Here is a 15793-nt window from a genome sequence, read left to right on the forward strand (position 1 = left end):
AATTAAGTAGAGTTACGTTTTCAAACTGCCCCTATGGCTCTTATTTATAAAAACACATATTCAAATAAATTGCTACCTTAACTCCCAGTGGTAAATATAACTCTGGTTTGACTGGTAGTTTTTCCTCTAGATGTTGCACTGCTACTACCTGACCTTTTGGCGCGGAATAAAGAAATAAGAAAAATAAGCTACCAAGAGGGTACAAAGAAATAGGGGATATGAACCCCACAGACCCGTGCGAATAAACCATTGAATGTGTAAAATACTCCACACTGTGAGGTAAGCTGTGTGCCTTGCAGTTATAAAGATTCAAATACCTTCTAATATTATAACTTTATAGATCAAAAGTTTTAACATTGGGCCATTTTTCCTCTTTTGTTTTCGAACTGTAGATAAACCCTGCCGATCATTTTATGTTTTATGGACAATTGTAGTAAAGCTGCAAATTATTGCCAAATAGAAGGCAGTGCAACATCTAGAGGAAAAACTAAAAGTCAAACCAGAGGTATATTTACCACTGGGAGATAAGGTAGCAATTTATTTAAATATGTGTGTTTACAAATAAGAGCCATAGGGGCAGAGTGGAAACTTAACGCTCCTTAATTTTTTTATCTGATCTTCCCCCAGAGACAGACAATTATATATGTGCGCCCATTTATGCATATGGAAATTTCGAAACAGAGGCCAGTTATCTCCTATTTGTAATTGCGTGACCAATTTCTTTTGCCACGGTGAGTGTTTTGCATAAATGAGTCCAAATGATGTCAAAATGTGGTGTAAATGGATGAGTGATGTAGCATTTATTCCTTTCTTTGTCATAAAATTGAGATGTAGTGCACATTGGAACCGATGTCAAAATAAACACAATATAATGAACATGCTGCTGTTTGTTGACTGGAGTACCAAATAATGTCAAGTTTAGTATCCAGAAAGACAATAGAGGGGGTTGATTGTGGTACCAAACAATGCCAAATTTAGGATCTAACAAGAAAATAGAGGAGGGTTTGAGGAACTTATGAGTTGAAACAAGACATGAATTGTATATCAATCTCCCAGTTTTTATGTTTTTTTAAAATTTATTTCCCCTTTCTTTGTGAAGATACAATTCTGCTGTGTGGAGGAGTAAGTCCCATGTATATGTTGAGTCCTGAAGAAGGTGTCCTTTTTAATAATTTCTAAATCACCGAAACGCGTCGACGCTAGTTTTTTAAAGAATCCAACCCACAGGAATTTCTTGAATAGGATTAGTAATCCCACCAGGACTTCTTTCTGAATATGTTGTGTTGGATCAACTTGGGCAACAGTATATAGAACTGTGAAAATTGTTTTTCCGTTTGTAGTTTGGTATATACGTTTTTATAATTGTGTCGTATTTTAATTAGCTGTATATGAATTGAATTATGTTCATTAGTTTCATGCTTTTTATGAATTATTATTGATGTGATTGTATTGACCGTTCTGGTCCTCAGAGTTGTTGTTTCCCTTGTCTTTTTCCCTTATTTTATAAAATAAAATATTTGTAAGTGCTACATCTGAATTTGGGGTTTATTTACATTGTTATGATTACAATTTGATGTTGATCTAAGTAAAGGCATATGCTCGATAAGAATGATTTGAGAGTAAGTGCAAGTGTTGGTGTTAATTTTTTAATCCAGGGGAAATTTGTATTTTTTCTCGTTTGCATGAAGTGAAGAACACATTAGACCCACTAGGGCCCTTATGGACTGTGCCCTGGGGGCGCAACCATTGTGTGCACCTGCTTTGAGTATCGCCGGTAAACAATGATATTACAGAAGGGGCCGCAGACATTTGTATGTCTCCTTTAGCAATACAGATAGCACCGACCCTCATGTCGCGCCAGCACTCTCATGAGAGGACGTTCCCACATTTGCATGGGGGCGTGGACCAGTGCAAATGAGGGCATCACTATGCCTCTGCACCCACCCTATATTACCATCGTGGGCGCCCAGGCAAACATGCCTTTGATAGGAGCATTGAAAGTGCGCCTCTGGTAGGGAGAAACGAGGTCCCATGAACTGTGCCTGCCTGCAAGGAGATCTCTAATGCCCCTTAAAAGTGCCACCTGCACAGTGAAACATGGAGTAGCTTTTAACAGGTGCTCTGTATGTCACTTGAACAGTGCATTTATTTTAGTACGGCACACTTTCCTTGTCTGAGCAGGGCACACCTTTTGAAAAGTGCACAGTGGCACAATCAACGACAGTGTGCTGTATTCGTAAAACAGCCATAGGTCTCTCAGAGCGGTTTCATAACCCCAGGATGCATTGATGCATGTTCAAAAGTGCTGCTTAACATGTCTTTCTCCCAGAAACAGATGAGAAGTCACTTGCAGTACTTTGGAAAGCTGAAGTCCGGAATCTTCTATGGGCTCATTAAGAAGTCTCCTTGGCTGGAGCAGTCTCCTGTTCTGTTCATATAATAATATATCTGATCAAAGCACTCTGCACTTTCAGCGGCCTTTACACGTATTTCGTATTTATTTATTTATGATAACGGAACTCAATTGAGATCCACATAACAATTTAACATAAACAGACAATTTCTTCAAAATGAATAAAAATATCAATATAATGTTAAAAAACATTTAAAGAAATGGAACAATTTAAAACAAAACATTTCATTTGGGGGGTTCAGCATTGCTGCAAGAAAATCAAAGGCAGTAAAAATACCCAGTTGAAGGCACATAGGTTTTAACCATTTGCGCCTATATGCCATAAGTGCTGGACAAACAAAAACAACATGGTACAAATCCTGGGAATTGAAATTACAAAGATCACAAATATCAGAACCACCATACCATTTTGACAGAAGACAGTTCAGAGGGAGTAAGTTATGTCTTAGCAAAAGGATAAATCGCCTGACTCCATGTGGGAGATTCCAACATAAATATGGCTGAGGTTTTTTTAGTTCACAAAAATTACCGATAGATAACATTCCTCTTTTTGCTTTATTTGTCCTACTATCTATTCTGAAACTTAGCTCCCAAGACGCAGTCTTCAGAGATAGTTTTAATTGGGCTGTAGATAGTGAAAAGAGGCTTTGTTCTTCTAGCTGTAATAAAGTGATCGCCTGTCTGAAATTCCTTACAATTGAAGAATAAGCATTAAAGGAACCCAGCATCTCATTTTTTATTTGATACCTCAGTGTGCCAGGCATTCCTCCCGCTATGTTAAAAACCCAACGCGCTACACTCGCAGCTGCCTGGGCCCGAGAGCTGCGCAATCCAAATTCTTGTCTTAACGAAGACGTAGAATTTGCCGTATTTACAGAAGCTAGGTTACGAAGTATTTTTCCTTCGGTAGAATCCAAAATATTCCAGCATGCCATGTCCACTATTTCTAGGCCATAAATTAGGGATGCCGGGATTTTTGCTCGGAAAACCTCGAGCAATATGGAAAAATGCCTTTTACCTGTCGCTTTGTAAAGAGAGATAAGACTCTTCCCTTGAGCCAGAGCTTTCCTACTATTGGTCTCAGTATGGGTTTTTTCGTTTAAGTTATTCATGACTATCTTCCCAAGGAAGGGGTAAGATGTGACTACTTCTAGTCTTTCTCCCCCAACGGACCAACAGTAATTTTCATATTTGGACTTTCTCTTTCCCTGAAAGCACATTATTTTACTTTTTGAAATATTTATTTTTAAAAAATGAGCCTCAGCGTAAGAGAACAAAGCTTGTAATCGACAATTCAAGCCTTTTGGGGTGAGGTCCAAGATTAAGATGTCATCTGCGTACATTAAGCACGTAATTGGAGATCTCCCCAAAACTGGTGCAATACCATTGCTAGAGGACGATAGAGCCTTGGGGAGGTCAGCAATATATAAAGAAAATAATAGTGGAGCCAGTAGGCAGCCCTGGTTAAGTCCATTGTTTGTGGGTATAACCTTAGATAGTCCTCTCTCACCACCCATTAAAACTCTGCTCCAGGTATCTGTGTGTAGTGCAATAACTAGTTTCAACAAGCTGGAGGGTATCCCTAAATTAATCAACTTACTCCACAACAAGGATCTGTCTACCTTATCAAAGGCCGTAGAGAAGTCAATGAAAGCCCCATAGACGCCTCCTCTACGGACAGTAACATATTTTTCTACCAAGATTTGAAGAGCAGTAAGATTATCCAAAGTACCATGCTGTTTCCTAAAGCCAGTCTGCTCTAGTGGTAGTATTGCAGACACAGACACCCAATGATTCAAAGAATTCAATAAACATTTAGTAAAAACCTTGCCTATGGCATCTAGGAGGGCTATTTGTCTGTAATTTTGGGGTAAATCTCTAGCCCCTTTTTTATAGAGAGGGATTAACAAACTCCCTTTCCAGGAATATGGAACGATGCCATTGGTATAGCAAACTTTAAAAACTGGATATAAGATTTTTCCCCATAGGATACTATGCGATTTTAGTACTGAAATGGGAATTTCATCTGGGCCTAATGCACCAGAAGAGCGCAAAGCTTTAATTGCACAAATGATTTCCAATTCAGAAGGAGGATCATATGGAGATAAATCTTCCTGTAATTTGGCGAAATCAAACTTCTCACCATTACTGCTGTAAAGACATTGGATAAAATCAACCCAAGTCTGCTCATTTATAGATATCGGAGAGGGTCTGCTTCTTACCCCACATCCCTCCCCAATTAATGACCAAAAGGTCTTTGACTGCCCACTCTTTGATGCTTCACGGAGTTTGATCCAAAGAGCATCTTCTTTCTCACGTTTTAATCTAGCTTTTATCCTTTTTCTCCTTCTTCTCAAAAGGGAAATTCTTTGTCTACGCCCAGGAATAAAGGATAGATATTGGGCTCTAACCAGTTTATTTATTTCTATATTTAGGTAACGTACCTCAGAGGGGATTTTTGGAGTTATCTTGGCTGATAAGGGCTTTTGAGCTTTGGATTTTAGAATTTGTAAAAGGGACACAAAGCAGAGTAGCTCTCTTCCTTCCCACAAGATTAAGTTCTTTGCGGTATATTCTAATATATTAGTCAAGTTGCTAATGGACCCTGAATTCCAATAACATTTCCCCTTTTTAGTATTGAGGTTCAATAAGTCATCCCCAATGTTCCATGAATCCCTTTGAGGAGATGTTACATTCAAGTTTACAGATAAAACATTATGATCACTAAGATCAGTAACTAATACAGATAGATCCTTCAGAGAACCAAAGAAAGTACTGTCAACTATCACATAATCCAGAATCGAACCGCCGTTCCCTGATTTATGTGTAAGGTGAGCAGGACTATCGGAGGGAAACCTTCCATTGACTATTATACAATCGGCCTCGGCTAAACTCTCCAAAATCAATTTCCCTCTTTTATTTGTTTTAATATTCTTTGGGAATATAGCTTTAGGAATCTGGAACGTTTCCTCTTTTTCTCTATCTCTAAATAACTCTAAGGCACTATTGGATATTTTACCATTTAAGTCACCCAATAATAAAATGTAGGGGGGGACAGTAGATTCCTGTAGATTTAATATAAAGGAACAGATCTTCTTAATTCCATGATTATAATTTGAATCAGGGGGTAAATAGGCATTTATTATTACGATTGATTTATTGGAACCATCGTTGGCAAAATTTATTAGAGTTATTGCCTGAAATAATTTATTCGAGTCTGAGAAATGGGTATAATTCCAATTACCTTTATTTGACAAAAGACAAGCTAACCCTCCTTTCGCACGGCCTCTTATAGAGGGAGTAGCATTACTCTCCAACACATAATAATCTTTTAAAGCCGGAAGATTCCCTACCACCCAGGTTTCCTGTAAGCAGATAATGTCTGCCTCTAAAGAGTGTAAGAATGACAATTTTTCAGCACTCTGGGTTAATCCAGCAGTGTTCCATGATATTATTTTTAGGTTATCGTTAAAAATCCGAATTTAATCTAGATGTGAAACCGGATTTATCTGACAGAATGGCAGGCAACCAACTCCACTCCAAATCGGCATCATTTACCTTAGTTTGTTTTATAGGAAGCGGATTATTTATTATCACCTGTCGCTTATTATTTGATACACATATTTTTAACTCTTCAGTCGTTACAGGAAGACTACCTGGGGAATATGATTTAGTGCCCTGACAGATTAACATTTTTTGGCGTTTTTGACTTTCTATTTTAATCGGAATAAAAGGATCGACATCAATTCCTCTTATTTGAAAATCTTCTGCCCAATGTAAGATATGATTTATTACCAATTTAGAATAGAATTTTACACGTGCTATCTTTCCATTTTCCGAATTTATTAATGTTACAACATCTATATCTGCAGATTGAATTAGTTTTAAGCTTTCTATTTCATGAAAGCAATTCACTAAAGCAGATCTATTTAAAATAAGATCCGGGTCAAAAATGGGTATGAAATCGAGGAATAGTGTATCTACGTTTTCTCTAATTTTAGACACTGTCTTAGATGTGATTGCAGGTGCAACTAATTCTGAAAATTGAGTAGCCAAGGGATTAAGAGTTGCTTTTGGATTAGAATCAGGGAATGAAATTAAATTTTGATCATTAGCTAATTTGATCTGATCCTCAGTATATTGTTGGTTTGTATGAGTTAACAGTTCTAGTTGTAATACTGTGGGAATCACCTTTGGACTTTCCACATGCTCATGGGATGAATTTAAGTCCACATCCACAGGGATGGAATTATTCAGAGAAAGATCTTTATCATTATCAAAAGTAATTCTCCTTTGCCTTTTTTTTTGTAAAATCTACGATTTGGTTTTCTTTTTTTACAACGTTGTTTTTTTGATACTATCATTTCGGATTTTTTCTCTTTTAGCGGAGAAACTTTATCTGCAAGAACTGGAAGGTTTTGTATTTCTTTATTTGTTTGGGAGATAAAAATAGGAAAAATAGGAGGTAAACTGTTAGACTCGTTATCCTCCGTAAGTGAAAATACCTTGATCTCCTGGCTAATAGAGGCAACGCAATTATTATTAATTGGATTCTCATTCCTGCAGGTAAGAGTTTTGGTAAGAACTGCAGGATCAATATTAGTTTTAACCAGGGGCTCAGACATAAAAGGTACATCAGAAAGTGTTTTGTCCTTTATTTCCTTATTTCCTTCCTTACTTAACTTTTTAGGAGTAGTAATTACTTTTGAATGAATGACATCATCCAATCCTGTATTGTGATTCAATAGAGCCTTTAAGATCAAAGTTACCGTATCGAATACGTTATCTGACCCATTAACTAATTTTTCCAAAAGCTGTAAAATTGATGAAATAAGCCGCTCTAAAGAGGTTAAAGAATTAGATATTACATTATCTTCTCGTGTGTAAAAACTATGGCAGTCTTTATTTTGGGCATGAGTAGGGCTAGGGAATAAGTTCATTTCAGGGGTGGAGAACTCAGAATTTTTTGAAGGTGTACTGCTAAAAAGATGTAGCACAGGAGTAGCTGCAATATTCTGCTGAGTAATAATGTTTTGGCCATTAATTGAGCCTCTCTGGTACTCAAAGTTTATATCAGGAAGAGTATAGTCCTCTGGGGGAATATGTAACGAGGTAGAAGGAGCAGTATACATTTTTTGATCATCCTTAAAAAAAGGGAAAGTACTATGGACTACTGCTACAACAGGAAAAACAGAAGAATTACCTCGATCTACAACATTAGTTGCCAATTTTTGAACTTCCGAATGAAGAGAAAGATCTTCTTCTTGGTTCTTATTAAATATGTCTTCAGAATGGGATAGGGCAATAATACCTGATATAGTACGGTCTCTTTTAGTAGCAGAGGAGTCTCTCACCTGTTCTTTAAAGCTAGTATTAATATTTTCAGTGGGGGCCCCTTCTCGATCAACTTTATCTTTACCCTTATCCCATAAGGAGTATAATTGGCATGTACTTTTTACCTGTACGGCTGGCCCATTTCTATTACGCAAAGGGTTTGATTTAGTTTTGGAGCAGGCTCTACCGACTACTACTCTTCCAGATCTTAATTTCTTAATAGTCATCTTGTTTAAAAGGGCAATAGACAATAAGACCTTACAAATGGACAACTATTAGCAAGATGTGAAAAGAAAAAAATAACTAAGAATACAAGAGAAGCACAATATTTACACTAACACTAACCATCGCAAACGTTTTTAGGTCCCGATAATGCGTTTCGCGAACATAAGGCAATATAAGTTGCCTCTTATGTTTTTGTGCAGCAAATAAGCAATGAAAGCGTCTGTATCGCAGTTCTGAATTACATCCCATGAACTTTTACCACGAGGAAGAGATATGTGACTTCAGCCTGAAGCTTAAATGTCATGTAGTATTTTTAAACTAAAACTTTTTTTAAATCTATATTCCTTTTATGGTGGTGATCTTATATTATATGGCAATCAATATTTTACTGCATGATTATATCATTTGTAATGAAGTTTTTTATATGTAATTTAATATTTGGTGCTTTTATGGATAACATTAGCCGAATAAAGGCAGAGAAGGGTGCTGTCCATTCCCCAATTTATCTTACGCATATCATACCATCAGCATGGAGAGAATAGCAGACATGTAGTACAGTAGTAGAAAGGAGCTTGCCAGTGGATTCATAAAGTACTACGCCGTACGGAGGGACAAGGCCATGAAATGTCTGAATGCACTCCTGGATTTTTACAGGGGTTTAGAGGCAAGTCAGTCTGTTTTTCTAGCATGATAATGCAACTCTGACAAGTAAGAAAATATAAGGTTTATTTAAACCTATTCAACAACCCCATCATGCCACAGTACGCATCTGCCTCACCACGTGGTGGCAGATGACCTCCGACAAAAGCACTGCTGCCTACATCAGTAGCACCATGCTGGCCCATTTCCATGAGATGTCAGCTACGTCAAAATATTTTTGTCAGCTCTGCTGAATTGAATGTGCCTCTAAATTCATAAATTGCCCAAAGTATGTATCTGAGACCAGGTTATAATGATAAAGGGATTACCCGTGATGCTTGCCATATTCGACGTCCACTTCAGCTGCTGTCTAGAAATATTCGGGGCAGCCGTCAATGGGCGGCCATGAAAAGAGAGGTGGGGCAAAACGTGTGTTCCCACTTTTAAAATCCCATGGGAATTTTGTACACAACTTCTGCCTGTACGGAATTACACCAAATCTGGCAGAAAGCTAGCTCTTGGTCCAGAAAGAGGCCATTTTGTGATTTGGTGTATATCTGCTCAGCGGTTTTAGGGCTATTAACCTAAAACCAAACTTGTATATCTGGGGACGTGGTTCCTCGGCGGATTCGCAAATCCAAGCACCAATAGCAATGCAGTGATTGGCTGGCTGCAACCTGAGCGGAAAGTTGCGGCCTCCATTTTGTTCATCAGGACTCGATTCCCAGTGGGAAAATAAAGTTTAAAAGTGATAGAAGGGTTCAGGGTAGATGTACTCTGACCCCATGGAACTAATGGAGCAGTCTGTGAGGGACCGCTCACGGGCAAGAAATGGTCCAAAAACTTTGTTTGTGCGTCACGAATTCGGATTCAGGGGGGGAAGAGAGAGAAAGAGAGAGAGCGAAAAAGAGCGAAAAAGAGAGAAAGAGAGAAAGAGAAAAAGAGAGAGAAAGAGAGAGAGAAAGAGTGTGTATATATATATATATATATATATATATATATATATATATATATATATATATATATATATATATATATACATACATAACCTACTGGCTGTCACCAGTAGGCAGTTATAGTTAGGACCTATTTTCCATAGGGAACCCACAACATTCTATTTCCAATAACTTTGGCGCCGGTTGATGAATCTTCACGCGCTTCTTTAATAATTAGCCCCCGTACGCCAAATCCCAGTGGGGCCCCGGGGCCCCCCACCCACCGGGGCTTTTATGAAATATGTGCAGGGTTCTCACAGCTCTCCCTAGCCCCAGGGACCGCCACCCCCCAGGGCTACACAATACATGAGTGGGGGGCTCAAAGTCCCCTCCCCAGCCCCGGGGACCACCACCCCGGGGCCTCAGTAGTAAATGGGGCTTTGTATATTGTGAGAGGGGGCCGCGCGGCCCTCCTCTTGGAGCCCTCAAGGGCCCTGTGGACCACCACCCCACAGGGCCAACTCCTGCAGTGTGCCAGGGTGCCCACCCCTGGGACACTGCTGTGTGCTACGGTAGGGTGGGAGCCTCCTGGCTCCCGCCCTGTCATAGCAAACTGTGGTTTGGATCTTGAAAGAGCTTTTCAAAATGCAAACCAGATTTTTTTTCCACATGGGGAGCTGCATGTTAGCAGCTCCCCATGTGGAAAAGCAATGCCGGCTCCCGAAGGACCCGGGAAACCGGCGGGACCGTGGGGGCATTGGGGCTCCCCCCACGGTCCTCAACATTGTATATAGGCCCCGGGGATGGGTCCCCGGGGAGAAAAGAAATTAGTGGTAGGTGCTAAAAAATAATTTAGGTAAAATTAGGAGTCGCGCACTCAGCGCGGCGCTCAGGGCGGCCCCCTGGTGTGAACGCGTTGAGTGGGCGATTTCCAGTGCAGCCGTCTGATGTGAACGCGTTGGGTGCGTGACTCCAAAACACGCTGGGTGCGCGACTCCAAGCAAAAAAAAAATTTATATTCTCTAAATATACATCAAGCTTATTTGTTTAGATCTTAGGTGGCTCTAAAAAGAGCCCTTGTGTTTATTGAGAGATTTTGGTACCTATAAGTAAGTACCTATGCAGAGTCTAAAGTTGATGAGGAAGACTCTGTTATGCTCATCTGTAAAATGTACACCATCTCTCCTATAGATGCCATCCATATTAAAACCCAGATTGTTGTGGTAAATGGACCCCATTCTATATTCTCGGAGATAAGCAGAAACAGCTTTATTGACATGTTTCCTAGATTTCTGAATCTGTGGACAAAATTGATTGGACCAGTTCCATTTCTGTCTTTGGCATATGTTAGAATAGACAAAGGCAGTTTGGGGGGAAGCGACATCAATTCTCCAAAGGTGCCCTTCATAAGCATTTCCAGGCCTACCCCAGTCAAATTGCTTAGGTCATTGCCACCACAGTGCACAATTATGAGGTCATGGTGTTGGAGATCCAAAAAGGATTCAACCAATGGTATCAATTGGTGCCACTTTAATCCTCCCTGCCCAATCCATTTAATGTCTACATTTGGCAAAGCTAGATCTTTGTCAATACCTCTGTTCTTTGCATACCTTTGGCTCCAGAAAATATAGCTGTGTCCCGCAATACACACTCTAAGCATCTTGAAAGGAAGTCTGGATGCACTCAGAAGGTGTCTGTATGTGAAATGGGCAGTTTGAAAAGTAAGATTTTTCTAAAATTGTGGATAAGATGCAGTTTTGAAGAAAGAAGACACATGATTGGCTGTTTGAGAACATTATAGACTGAAAAGTAGGGTACATGTTTCTGTGTTTTAAAAGCATGTTTCTTATTGGTTAATAAAAACTGTTTGAAAGGAACATTACATAGGATAAGCTGATATTTTGAAAAGTCAAGCACACATTGTGTGCTGAACTTGTGACCTGTAAGTTCAGTTGAGTGCTCCATGAACGGTTACTATGGTAACAGGCATTAAGCAGAGTGGGGGTAGGGTTGAACGTTACGTCAATTGGAAAGGGTTGAAACGTGTAACCAATAGAAATGTGGGTTAGCTTTTGAATTAATGTGGGAAGCAATGTGATTTGATATTTACATGTATATGTGTGCAGAATGAGAGGGAAAGTTTGCCATGTTTTGGTTTTGCTAAGAGCAGTCCACTACAGACATTCTGTACAAGAAAATCTGCTGTGTGATTCAGATACTTCTTAATCTACTAATCAATGTGAAAGGGGAGTTATTAATTTGTGAGGTGTTGTATGTGGTGCCTTTGTTTTTAATTAGAGTACTTTGTTTCTCCTGCTAAAGACCAAGGAATAGTCTTAGTTGTCTAGAATCACACTGAGTCTGTGTGTACTTGTGCAACCATTTTAGCAGAAGCATGTGGTTACTTCATGTCTTTGCAGAGACATACATGCTTAAAAAGCACTTGTGCAACCATTTTGGCAGAAGCATGTGGTTACTTCATGTCTTTGCTGAGACATACATGCTTAAAAAGCTATCTTGTTGTCAAATTTCAGTACTATTAGAACTGAGTGATTACTTATGCATTCGCAGAATGAGTCAGGCATTCACACCAGCAGTGCAGTAGTGAAATGTATAGAATGTATGCAGTCACCTTACCCCCTCCAGACTAGTGAGTTTCTTCTGCTAAACTCCAGGGAATAGTCTTGCTTATCTAGAATCACACTGCGAGTCTGTGTCCACTTCTGCAACCATTGTGACAGAAGCATGTGGTTACTTCGTGACTTTGCAGATACATAACTGCTTAAAAAGCTTTTCTGTTGTGACATTTTAGTAGTATTAGAACCCAGTGATTGCTTATGCATTCGTAGAATGATTCAAGCATTCACACTAGAGTGCAGTAGTGAAATGTATAGAATGTATGCAGTCATCTTACTCCTTCCAGACTAGTGAGTTTCTCTTGCTAAAGTGCAGTTAATAATCATGCTTGTCTAAAATCACACTGTGAGTCTGTGTGCACTTGTGCAATCATTGTGGCAGATGTATGTGGTTATTTCATGTCTTTGCAGACACATAAGTGCTTAAAAAGCTGTCCTGCTGTCAAATTTCAGTAGTATTAGAACCTAGTGGTTTGCTTATGCATTCGCAGAATGAGTCAGGCATTCACACTAGAGTGCAGTAGTGAAATGTGTAGAATGTATGCAGTCACCTTACCCCTTCCAGTCTAGTGATTTTCTCCTGTTAAAGTCCAGGGAATAGTTTTGCTTGTCTATAATCACACTGAGTCTGTGCCCACTTTTGCAACAATTGTGACAGAAGCATATGGTTACTTCATGTCTTTGCAGACACATAAGTGGTTAAAAAGCTCTTCTGTTGTCAAATTAATTTCAGTAGTATTTGAACCCAGTGATTATTTATGCATTCACAGAATGAGTCAGGCATTCACAGTAGAGTGCAGTAGTGACATGTGTAAAATGTATGCAATCACCTTACCCCTTCCAGACTAGTGTGTATCTCCTGCAAAAGTCCAGGGAATAGTCTTGCTTGTCTAGAATCACACGGAGTCTTTGTGTATTTGTGCAACCATTGTGACAGAAGCATATGGTTACTTCATGTCTTTGTAGACACATAGGTGCTTAAAAAACTGCCCTGATATGAAATATCAGTAGTATTAGAACCCAGTGATTGTTTAGGCATTCACAGTAGATTGCAGTAGTGAAATGTGTAGAATGTATGTAGTTACCTTACCCCTTCCAGACTAGTGTGTTTCTCCTGCTAAAGTCCAGGGAATAGTTTTGCCTGTCTAGAATCTAACCACCTACACATTTGTCCTTCACACCTTCAATTTCCCAGTCAGTGTCCACAGACTCCAGAAAATATCCTGCCACTCCCTTTGCACTCCCTCTAGTGACCCATTCAGCACCATGTACTAATCCATTCACTGTGCCAAAACCGAACCACTTATAAATTCACCCAGGCATTTTCCTTGCAGTATTCTAATCATTCACTCAGTACCCAAGTACTCCTGCAATGACTCAGGCCTTACCACAGACTGCTTCAAACCCCTATCCACTATGCATGCAGTCCTTAAACCACCTACACATTTGTCCTTCATGCCTTCAATTTCCCAGTCAGTGTCCACAGACTCCAGAAAATATCCTGTCACTCCCTTTGCACTCCTCTAGTGACCCATTCAGCAGCATGTACTAATCCATTCACTGCGCCATAACCCAACCACTTATACATTCATCCAGGCAGTTTCTTTGCAGTATTCTAATCATTCAGTTAGTACTCAAGTACTCATGCAATGACTCAGGCCTTAGCACATAGACTGCTTCAAACACCTATCTAGTATGCAGACAGTCCTCTAACCACCTAAACAGTTGTTTTTCACACTTTCAATTCCCCAGTCAGTGCCCATACACTACAGCAAACACCCTGCCACTCCCGTTGCACTCCTCTAGTGACCCATTCAGTACCATGTACTAATACATTAATTGCACCAAAACCTAACCACTTATAAATTCACTCACGCAGTATCCAAGCAGTATTCTAATCATTCACTCAGTACCCAAGTACTCATGCAATGTCCTAGGGCTTAACATAAACACTGGTACAAAAACGTGTCCATTACACATGCAGACCTGTAACCACCTACACGCTTATCTTTAAACCTTCAATTACAAGTTCAATTCGTGATTACAAAAGAAAGTGGTTAAATGTTTTTTTATATACAATGTGTTTGTATAGTAATAGAAAAGTATAATTTATAAATATATTAAAATACATTTATTGATATTTATTTTTTACAGATATTGTTCATCATTATTAATATAAACTTATAATGCCTGAGAAATCAAGAAAGAGAAAAGGACAGAAAAAGGACAATTATTTGAAGAAAATTCCACAACAAGTATTGGATGACCAACATCATGTGGGTAAAAAGAAAAAGTCTTCCGGTAAGACAACGTAAGAATTCATTAAAAAACTTTCAAAGCCTAGAAAGTGTGTGCAGATTGTGCAAAGTAGAAAGAATGCTTCCATCAGAAAAATAATATGATTAAAAACATGGAAAAGTATATTCAAAATACACAATGTATGGTAAAAGAAGGCAAAATCAGTATAAATAAATTAGAAAAAAGATTTTTTATATTAGAGTTTTTTTTTTAAACATCTTTTTATTGAGAAAAACATAGAAAAACCAATAACAGGTATCTTACATCGCGGAATGAAAGGAGAAGAAATATACATACAAGGCGTAATGGATGGAGGACTATCAATAAAGCCTACTCACAAGCTACATCGGGCATGCGGCCGTATGACATTCAGGATAATCAAACAAATGCCAAACACCAACTCCACCTCCCCAGGAAACAGGATAAACATTGAACAGCAGTCTAGAGTAGAAGGGGGGATGGGCTCAGCAGTAAGAAGGTTCGAGACTACAGCCGCATCCCGAATCCAATAACAGATGACACTACAGTTGGCTAATTTATGCTAATACCCCCACCAGAACCCATCCACCCAAAACACCAATTCGCGCCTCAATAAGACCACCTATATCAGGATACTAAAGGATTTCAAGCATAAAAACTACAAACACTAATAAGACTAACACCCCTCCCCCACCCTGCTTGCGCCTGTCCCCAACTAGCAGTGTGCCTGTCGCCCCATCTAACTAGGTACTAAAAGTAGAAAAAGTGGAGGACACCTCAGTACGGGCCCCCGGTCCCCCCTCCCCCTCGCCAGAACCAAGAATCCCCCAGGATAAAACCTACAACTCTATTAAGAAGCGATATAAAACTAAACAGGGGAAACAGTAAACACCACCGACCTCCCGTTAACACAATGGTAGCGAATCCCACTTCAGCAAGCCCACGGTGCCAAGCCCCAACAATCAGTCTCATCCTTGACCCTTCTGATCAGCCGTGCAAGCCCCTTCCGGACAGACTGTCGCCTCCGCAGGATAGTCAAAATGCAGAAACAGTGCAGTAAAGTCCCTTCCGAGGCGAGGCAAAGTTTTAGAGTCACTGGGAACTCCATCGACAAATTCCCTCACCGCCATGAGCTCCCGACGTCGTTGTCTCTGCGATCGTGAAAAAGGTGTCGGATAGGGGAAAAACGCTGTTTCGTCCCGTAGACTGTTCCCACCAGGAGTATCCGGAAAGGAAGCAACGATGGTGGGCTCGGCAATTCGTAGGGAGCACCGAATTCACGGTCGTCGGCCATCACACTGACATGAAGCTCCGACATCTCTCGTGGCACAGGG

This window comes from Lissotriton helveticus, chromosome 6 (genome assembly GCF_964261635.1).
Source record: "Lissotriton helveticus chromosome 6, aLisHel1.1, whole genome shotgun sequence".
NCBI lineage: Eukaryota > Metazoa > Chordata > Amphibia > Caudata > Salamandridae > Lissotriton > Lissotriton helveticus.